Source organism: Schistosoma mansoni, assembly GCF_000237925.1.
Source record: "Schistosoma mansoni, WGS project CABG00000000 data, supercontig 0277, strain Puerto Rico, whole genome shotgun sequence".
NCBI lineage: Eukaryota > Metazoa > Platyhelminthes > Trematoda > Strigeidida > Schistosomatidae > Schistosoma > Schistosoma mansoni.
The window spans coordinates 1-10,474 of record NW_017386138.1 but is presented as its reverse complement, the minus strand read 5'-3'; positions in this window follow the sequence as shown (position 1 = coordinate 10,474).

The following is a 10,474-nucleotide window of genomic DNA, read 5'->3' as shown; positions in this document are numbered from 1 at the left end:
ATGTTGATGGTGGGATTCGAACCGGCGCCGTTTAAAGGTGGTCCCCCATCCAACACCTTAGACCACTCGACCACACGGAAAATGATTGGAACTACAAAAAACTTACTCATCAATTTCAACATTCTATTTCACCATCATCATGCAAATACACTCTGCTATTCACGACAACACTACACACTACACAACACATACTACTCACTCAATCACTCAATCACTCACTCACTCACACACTCACTCACACACTCAATCTCACACTCAATCACACACTCAATCAATCAACCACACAACCACTCACCACTCATCACCCCGTGTCAATCCATCCACCACTGTCTGCTTCGACAAACTACGCAGTGTAACACGTTCACACGATGAGTCAGTGAGGGAGAGTGTGTTTCATCCTGTCTGTTTGACACTTGTCCACTCAATGTGTCTGCATGCCATCCCACGTGCTGAATCAAGTTCACACTGAGTTAAGCAGCAATCGGCACACATGACAGTAGTAGTTGGATACAGTGAGGAGACGATGTTGTGTGTGAGTGGGACTAGGCAAGTGACTGTGACTGGTCGGTGTTGTGAATGAATTAAATGAAGTGTGGAAGTAACAGGGCACACAGGAGTGAGAATGTGGAGAGTGTGACGTGGTGATTGTGGTTTTGTTTGTGGTTGTAGTACTGTTTTCGCTTTTCCGTTGTATTGTAGTTGTAATTGTAATAGTCGAAGTGTGGTGAACAACAACAACAACAAGAACACGAGTGGGGACAATCCAATGTATTTGAAGTGAAAATTGCATAATGTCTTAGTAAAATTTGAGAGGAAAACAGTAAATACTTAATTTGCAAAATATCAATGAACCTTGACTGTTCCTTTGCGAATGTCAATCAATCGTCTCACAATTCACTGTTCCTTCATTTCAATACCAATCGCTTTCTGTTCACGTTCTTTCCTTCTGGAACTACACGAATTTCTACTGCCACACATTCTATTCCTGACTCGCCATATATACTACTTATATAGATATAAGTAGTATTATTACAAATATTATTAGTAGTAGTATTCGTTGTTGTTGATGACTGTGATGATGTTGGGCTGTGATTGTGTGATTGTGGTAGTATGTATGTGATAGTGGGTATTGTGTGTGATGTGATAATGTGATGTTAGTGGTTGTGAATAGGTATGTTGATGGTGGGATTCGAACCGGCGCCGTTTAAAGGTGGTTCCCCATCCAACGCCTTAGACCACTCGACCACACGGAAAATGATTGGAACTACACAAAACTTACTCATCAATTTCAACATTCCATTTCACCATCATCATGCAAATACACTCTGCTATTCACGACAACACTACACACTACACAACACATACTACTCACTCAATCACTCACTCACTCACACACTCACTCACACACTCAATCTCACACTCAATCACACACTCAATCAATCAACCACACAACCACTCACCACTCATCACCCCGTGTCAATCCATCCACCACTGTCTGCTTCGACAAACTACGCAGTGTAACACATTCACACGATGAGTCAGTGAGGGAGAGTGTGTTTCATCCTGTCTGTTTGACACTTGTCCACTCAATGTGTCTGCATGCCATCCCACGTGCTGAATCAAGTTCACACTGAGTTAAGCAGCAATCGGCACACATGACAGTAGTAGTTGGATACAGTGAGGAGACGATGTTGTGTGTGAGTGGGACTAGGCAAGTGACTGTGACTGGTCGGTGTTGTGAATGAATTAAATGAAGTGTGGAAGTAACAGGGCACACAGGAGTGAGAATGTGGAGAGTGTGACGTGGTGATTGTGGTTTTGTTTGTGGTTGTAGTACTGTTTTCGCATTTCCGTTGTATTGTAGTTGTAATTGTAATAGTCGAAGTGTGGTGAACAACAACAACAAGAACAAGAACACGAGTGGGGACAATCCAATGTATTTGAAGTGAAAATTGCATAATGTCTTAGTAAAATTTGAGAGGAAAACAGTAAATACTTAATTTGCAAAATATCAATGAACCTTGACTGTTCCTTTGCGAATGTCAATCAATCGTCTCACAATTCACTGTTCCTTCATTTCAATACCAATCGCTTTCTGTTCACGTTCTTTCCTTCTGGAACTACACGAATTTCTACTGCCACACATTCTATTCCTGACTCGCCATATATACTACTTATATAGATATAAGTAGTATTATTACAAATATTATTAGTAGTAGTATTCGTTGTTGTTGATGACTGTGATGATGTTGGGCTGTGATTGTGTGATTGTGGTAGTATGTATGTGATAGTGGGTATTGTGTGTGATGTGTTAATGTGATGTTAGTGGTTGTGAATAGGTATGTTGATGGTGTGATTCGAACCGGCGCCGTTTAAAGGTGGTTCCCCATCCAACGCCTTAGACCACTCGACCACACGGAAAATGATTGGAACTACACAAAACTTACTCATCAATTTCAACATTCCATTTCACCATCATCATGCAAATACACTCTGCTATTCACGACAACACTACACACTACACAACACATACTACTCACTCACTCACTCAACCACTCACACACTCACTCACACACTCAATCACACACTCAATCACACACTCAATCACACACTCAATCAATCAACCACACAACCACTCACCACTCATCACCCCGTGTCAATCCATCCACCACTGTCTGCTTCGACAAACTACGCAGTGTAACACGTTCACACGATGAGTCAGTGAGGGAGAGTGTGTTTCATCCTGTCTGTTTGACACTTGTCCACTCAATGTGTCTGCATGCCATCCCACGTGCTGAATCAAGTTCACACTGAGTTAAGCGATCGGCACACATGACAGTAGTAGTTGGATACAGTGAGGAGACGATGTTGTGTGTGAGTGGGACTAGGCAAGTGACTGTGACTGGTCGGTGTTGTGAATGAATTAAATGAAGTGTGGAAGTAACAGGGCACACAGGAGTGAGAATGTGGAGAGTGTGACGTGGTGATTGTGGTTTTGTTTGTGGTTGTAGTACTGTTTTCGCTTTTCCGTTGTATTGTAGTTGTAATTGTAATAGTCGAAGTGTGGTGAACAACAACAACAAGAACAAGAACACGAGTGGGGACAATCCAATGTATTTGAAGTGAAAATTGCATAATGTCTTAGTAAAATTTGAGAGGAAAACAGTAAATACTTAATTTGCAAAATATCAATGAACCTTGACTGTTCCTTTGCGAATGTCAATCAATCGTCTCACAATTCACTGTTCCTTCATTTCAATACCAATCGCTTTCTGTTCACGTTCTTTCCTTCTGGAACTACACGAATTTCTACTGCCACACATTCTATTCCTGACTCGCCATATATACTACTTATATAGATATAAGTAGTATTATTACAAATATTATTAGTAGTAGTATTCGTTGTTGTTGATGACTGTGATGATGTTGGGCTGTGATTGTGTGATTGTGGTAGTATGTATGTGATAGTGGGTATTATGTGTGATGTGATAGTGTGATGTTAGTGGTTGTGAATAGGTATGTTGATGGTGTGATTCGAACCGGCGCCGTTTAAAGGTGGTTCCCCATCCAACGCCTTTGACCACTCGACCACACCATCATCATGCAAATACACTCTGCTATTCACCATTTCACCATCATCATGCAAATACACATTCTACTCACTCACTCACTCAATCACTCACTCACTCACACACTCAATCACACACTCAATCACACACTCAATCACACACTCAATCACACACTCAATCACACACTCACTCACACACTCAATCACACACTCATTCACACACTCAATCAATCAACCACACAACCACTCACCACTCATCACCTCGTGTCAATCCATCCACCACTGTCTGCTTCGACAAACTACGCAGTGTAACACGTTCACACGATGAGTCAGTGAGGGAGAGTGTGTTTCATCCTGTCTGTTTGACACTTGTCCACTCAATGTGTCTGCATGCCATCCCACGTGCTGAATCAAGTTCACACTGAGTTAAGCAGCAATCGGCACACATGACAGTAGTAGTTGGATACAGTGAGGAGACGATGTTGTGTGTGAGTGGGACTAGGCAAGTGACTGTGACTGGTCGGTGTTGTGAATGAATTAAATGAAGTGTGGAAGTAACAGGGCACACAGGAGTGAGAATGTGGAGAGTGTGACGTGGTGATTGTGGTTTTGTTTGTGGTTGTAGTACTGTTTTCGCTTTTCCGTTGTATTGTAGTTGTAATTGTAATAGTCGAAGTGTGGTGAACAACAACAACAACAACAACAACAAGAACACGAGTGGGGACAATCCAATGTATTTGAAGTGAAAATTGCATAATGTCTTAGTAAAATTTGAGAGGAAAACAGTAAATACTTAATTTGCAAAATATCAATGAACCTTGACTGTTCCTTTGCGAATGTCAATCAATCGTCTCACAATTCACTGTTCCTTCATTTCAATACCAATCGCTTCTGTTCATGTTCTTTCCTTCTGGAACTACACGAATTTCTACTGCCACACATTCTATTCCTGACTCGCCATATATACTACTTATATAGATATAAGTAGTATTATTACAAATATTATTAGTAGTAGTATTCGTTGTTGTTGATGACTGTGATGATGTTGGGCTGTGATTGTGTGATTGTGGTAGTATGTATGTGATAGTGGGTATTATGTGTGATGTGATAATGTGATGTTAGTGGTTGTGAATAGGTATGTTGATGGTGTGATTCGAACCGGCGCCGTTTAAAGGTGGTTCCCCATCCAACGCCTTAGACCACTCGACCACACGGAAAATGATTGGAACTACACAAAACTTACTCATCAATTTCAACATTCCATTTCACCATCATCATGCAAATACACTCTGCTATTCACGACAACACTACACACTACACAACACATACTACTCACTCAATCACTCAATCACTCACACACTCACTCACACACTCAATCACACACTCAATCACACACTCAATCAATCAACCACACAACCACTCACCACTCATCACCCCGTGTCAATCCATCCACCACTGTCTGCTTCGACAAACTACGCAGTGTAACACGTTCACACGATGAGTCAGTGAGGGAGAGTGTGTTTCATCCTGTCTGTTTGACACTTGTCCACTCAATGTGTCTGCATGCCATCCCACGTGCTGAATCAAGTTCACACTGAGTTAAGCAGCAATCGGCACACATGACAGTAGTAGTTGGATACAGTGAGGAGACGATGTTGTGTGTGAGTGGGACTAGGCAAGTGACTGTGACTGGTCGGTGTTGTGAATGAATTAAATGAAGTGTGGAAGTAACAGGGCACACAGGAGTGAGAATGTGGAGAGTGTGACGTGGTGATTGTGGTTTTGTTTGTGGTTGTAGTACTGTTTTCGCTTTTCCGTTGTATTGTAGTTGTAATTGTAATAGTCGAAGTGTGGTGAACAACAACAACAACAACAAGAACAAGAACACGAGTGGGGACAATCCAATGTATTTGAAGTGAAAATTGCATAATGTCTTAGTAAAATTTGAGAGGAAAACAGTAAATACTTAATTTGCAAAATATCAATGAACCTTGATTGTTCATTTGCGAATGTCAATCAATCGTCTCACAATTCACTGTTCCTTCATTTCAATACCAATCGCTTTCTGTTCACGTTCTTTCCTTCTGGAACTACACGAATTTCTACTGCCACACATTCTATTCCTGACTCGCCATATATACTACTTATATAGATATAAGTAGTATTATTACAAATATTATTAGTAGTAGTATTCGTTGTTGTTGATGACTGTGATGATGTTGGGCTGTGATTGTGTGATTGTGGTAGTATGTATGTGATAGTGGGTATTGTGTGTGATGTGATAGTGTGATGTTAGTGGTTGTGAATAGGTATGTTGATGGTGGGATTCGAACCGGCGCCGTTTAAAGGTGGTTCCCCATCCAACGCCTTAGACCACTCGACCACACGGAAAATGATTGGAACTACACAAAACTTACTCATCAATTTCAACATTCCATTTCACCATCATCATGCAAATACACTCTGCTATTCACGACAACACTACACACTACACAACACATACTACTCACTCACTCAATCACTCACTCACACACTCAATCACACACTCAATCACACACTCAATCAATCAACCACACAACCACTCACCACTCATCACCCCGTGTCAATCCATCCACCACTGTCTGCTTCGACAAACTACGCAGTGTAACACGTTCACACGATGAGTCAGTGAGGGAGAGTGTGTTTCATCCTGTCTGTTTGACACTTGTCCACTCAATGTGTCTGCATGCCATCCCACGTGCTGAATCAAGTTCACACTGAGTTAAGCGATCGGCACACATGACAGTAGTAGTTGGATACAGTGAGGAGACGATGTTGTGTGTGAGTGGGACTAGGCAAGTGACTGTGACTGGTCGGTGTTGTGAATGAATTAAATGAAGTGTGGAAGTAACAGGGCACACAGGAGTGAGAATGTGGAGAGTGTGACGTGGTGATTGTGGTTTTGTTTGTGGTTGTAGTACTGTTTTCGCTTTTCCGTTGTATTGTAGTTGTAATTGTAATAGTCGAAGTGTGGTGAACAACAACAACAAGAACAAGAACACGAGTGGGGACAATCCAATGTATTTGAAGTGAAAATTGCATAATGTCTTAGTAAAATTTGAGAGGAAAACAGTAAATACTTAATTTGCAAAATATCAATGAACCTTGACTGTTCCTTTGCGAATGTCAATCAATCGTCTCACAATTCACTGTTCCTTCATTTCAATACCAATCGCTTTCTGTTCACGTTCTTTCCTTCTGGAACTACACGAATTTCTACTGCCACACATTCTATTCCTGACTCGCCATATATACTACTTATATAGATATAAGTAGTATTATTACAAATATTATTAGTAGTAGTATTCGTTGTTGTTGATGACTGTGATGATGTTGGGCTGTGATTGTGTGATTGTGGTAGTATGTATGTGATAGTGGGTATTATGTGTGATGTGATAGTGTGATGTTAGTGGTTGTGAATAGGTATGTTGATGGTGGGATTCGAACCGGCGCCGTTTAAAGGTGGTTCCCCATCCAACGCCTTAGACCACTCGACCACACGGAAAATGATTGGAACTACACAAAACTTACTCATCAATTTCAACATTCCATTTCACCATCATCATGCAAATACACTCTGCTATTCACGACAACACTACACACTACACAACACATACTACTCACTCACTCACTCAATCACTCACTCACTCACACACTCAATCACACACTCAATCAATCAACCACACAACCACTCACCACTCATCACCCCGTGTCAATCCATCCACCACTGTCTGCTTCGACAAACTACGCAGTGTAACACGTTCACACGATGAGTCAGTGAGGGAGAGTGTGTTTCATCCTGTCTGTTTGACACTTGTCCACTCAATGTGTCTGCATGCCATCCCACGTGCTGAATCAAGTTCACACTGAGTTAAGCAGCAATCGGCACACATGACAGTAGTAGTTGGATACAGTGGGGAGACGATGTTGTGCGTGAGTGGGACTAGGCAAGTGACTGTGACTGGTCGGTGTTGTGAATGAATTAAATGAAGTGTGGAAGTAACAGGGCACACAGGAGTGAGGATGTGGAGAGTGTGACGTGGTGATTGTGGTTTTGTTTGTGGTTGTAGTACTGTTTTCGCTTTTCCGTTGTATTGTAGTTGTAATTGTAATAGTCGAAGTGTGGTGAACAACAACAACAACAAGAACAAGAACACGAGTGGGGACAATCCAATGTATTTGAAGTGAAAATTGCATAATATCTTAGTAAAATTTGAGAGGAAAACAGTAAATACTTAATTTGCAAAATATCAATGAACCTTGACTGTTCCTTTGCGAATGTCAATCAATCGTCTCACAATTCACTGTTCCTTCATTTCAATACCAATCGCTTTCTGTTCACGTTCTTTCCTTCTGGAACTACACGAATTTCTACTGCCACACATTCTATTCCTGACTCGCCATATATACTACTTATATAGATATAAGTAGTATTATTACAAATATTATTAGTAGTAGTATTCGTTGTTGTTGATGACTATGATGATGTTGGGCTGTGATTGTGTGATTGTGGTAGTATGTATGTGATAGTGGGTATTATGTGTGATGTGATAGTGTGATGTTAGTGGTTGTGAATAGGTATGTTGATGGTGTGATTCGAACCGGCGCCGTTTAAAGGTGGTTCCCCATCCAACGCCTTAGACCACTCGACCACACGGAAAATGATTGGAACTACACAAAACTTACTCATCAATTTCAACATTCCATTTCACCATCATCATGCAAATACACTCTGCTATTCACGACAACACTACACACTACACAACACATACTACTCACTCACTCACTCAATCACTCACTCACTCACACACTCAATCACACACTCAATCACACACTCAATCAATCAACCACACAACCACTCACCACTCATCACCCCGTGTCAATCCATCCACCACTGTCTGCTTCGACAAACTACGCAGTGTAACACATTCACACGATGAGTCAGTGAGGGAGAGTGTGTTTCATCCTGTCTGTTTGACACTTGTCCACTCAATGTGTCTGCATGCCATCCCACGTGCTGAATCAAGTTCACACTGAGTTAAGCAATCGGCACACATGACAGTAGTAGTTGGATACAGTGAGGAGACGATGTTGTGTGTGAGTGGGACTAGGCAAGTGACTGTGACTGGTCGGTGTTGTGAATGAATTAAATGAAGTGTGGAAGTAACAGGGCACACAGGAGTGAGAATGTGGAGAGTGTGACGTGGTGATTGTGGTTTTGTTTGTGGTTGTAGTACTGTTTTCGCTTTTCCGTTGTATTGTAGTTGTAATTGTAATAGTCGAAGTGTGGTGAACAACAACAACAACAACAAGAACAAGAACACGAGTGGGGACAATCCAATGTATTTGAAGTGAAAATTGCATAATGTCTTAGTAAAATTTGAGAGGAAAACAGTAAATACTTAATTTGCAAAATATCAATGAACCTTGACTGTTCCTTTGCGAATGTCAATCAATCGTCTCACAATTCACTGTTCCTTCATTTCAATACCAATCGCTTTCTGTTCACGTTCTTTCCTTCTGGAACTACACGAATTTCTACTGCCACACATTCTATTCCTGACTCGCCATATGTACTACTTATATAGATATAAGTAGTATTATTACAAATATTATTAGTAGTAGTATTCGTTGTTGTTGATGACTGTGATGATGTTGGGCTGTGATTGTGTGATTGTGGTAGTATGTATGTGATAGTGGGTATTGTGTGTGATGTGATAATGTGATGTTAGTGGTTGTGAATAGGTATGTTGATGGTGGGATTCGAACCGGCGCCGTTTAAAGGTGGTTCCCCATCCAACGCCTTAGACCACTCGACCACACGGAAAATGATTGGAACTACACAAAACTTACTCATCAATTTCAACATTCCATTTCACCATCATCATGCAAATACACTCTGCTATTCACGACAACACTACACACTACACAACACATACTACTCACTCACTCACTCAATCATTCACTCACTCACACACTCAATCACACACTCAATCTCATACTCAATCACACACTCAATCAATCAACCACACAACCACTCACCACTCATCACCCCGTGTCAATCCATCCACCACTGTCTGCTTCGACAAACTACGCAGTGTAACACATTCACACGATGAGTCAGTGAGGGAGAGTGTGTTTCATCCTGTCTGTTTGACACTTGTCCACTCAATGTGTCTGCATGCCATCCCACGTGCTGAATCAAGTTCACACTGAGTTAAGCAGCAATCGGCACACATGACAGTAGTAGTTGGATACAGTGAGGAGACGATGTTGTGTGTGAGTGGGACTAGGCAAGTGACTGTGACTGGTCGGTGTTGTGAATGAATTAAATGAAGTGTGGAAGTAACAGGGCACACAGGAGTGAGAATGTGGAGAGTGTGACGTGGTGATTGTGGTTTTGTTTGTGGTTGTAGTACTGTTTTCGCTTTTCCGTTGTATTGTAGTTGTAATTGTAATAGTCGAAGTGTGGTGAACAACAACAACAACAACAAGAACAAGAACACGAGTGGGGACAATCCAATGTATTTGAAGTGAAAATTGCATAATGTCTTAGTAAAATTTGAGAGGAAAACAGTAAATACTTAATTTGCAAAATATCAATGAACCTTGACTGTTCCTTTGCGAATGTCAATCAATCGTCTCACAATTCACTGTTCCTTCATTTCAATACCAATCGCTTTCTGTTCACGTTCTTTCCTTCTGGAACTACACGAATTTCTACTGCCACACATTCTATTCCTGACTCGGCATATATACTACTTATATAGATATAAGTAGTATTATTACAAATATTATTAGTAGTAGTATTCCGTTGTTGTTGATGACTGTGATGATGTTGGGGCTGTGAATGTGTGATTGTGGGAA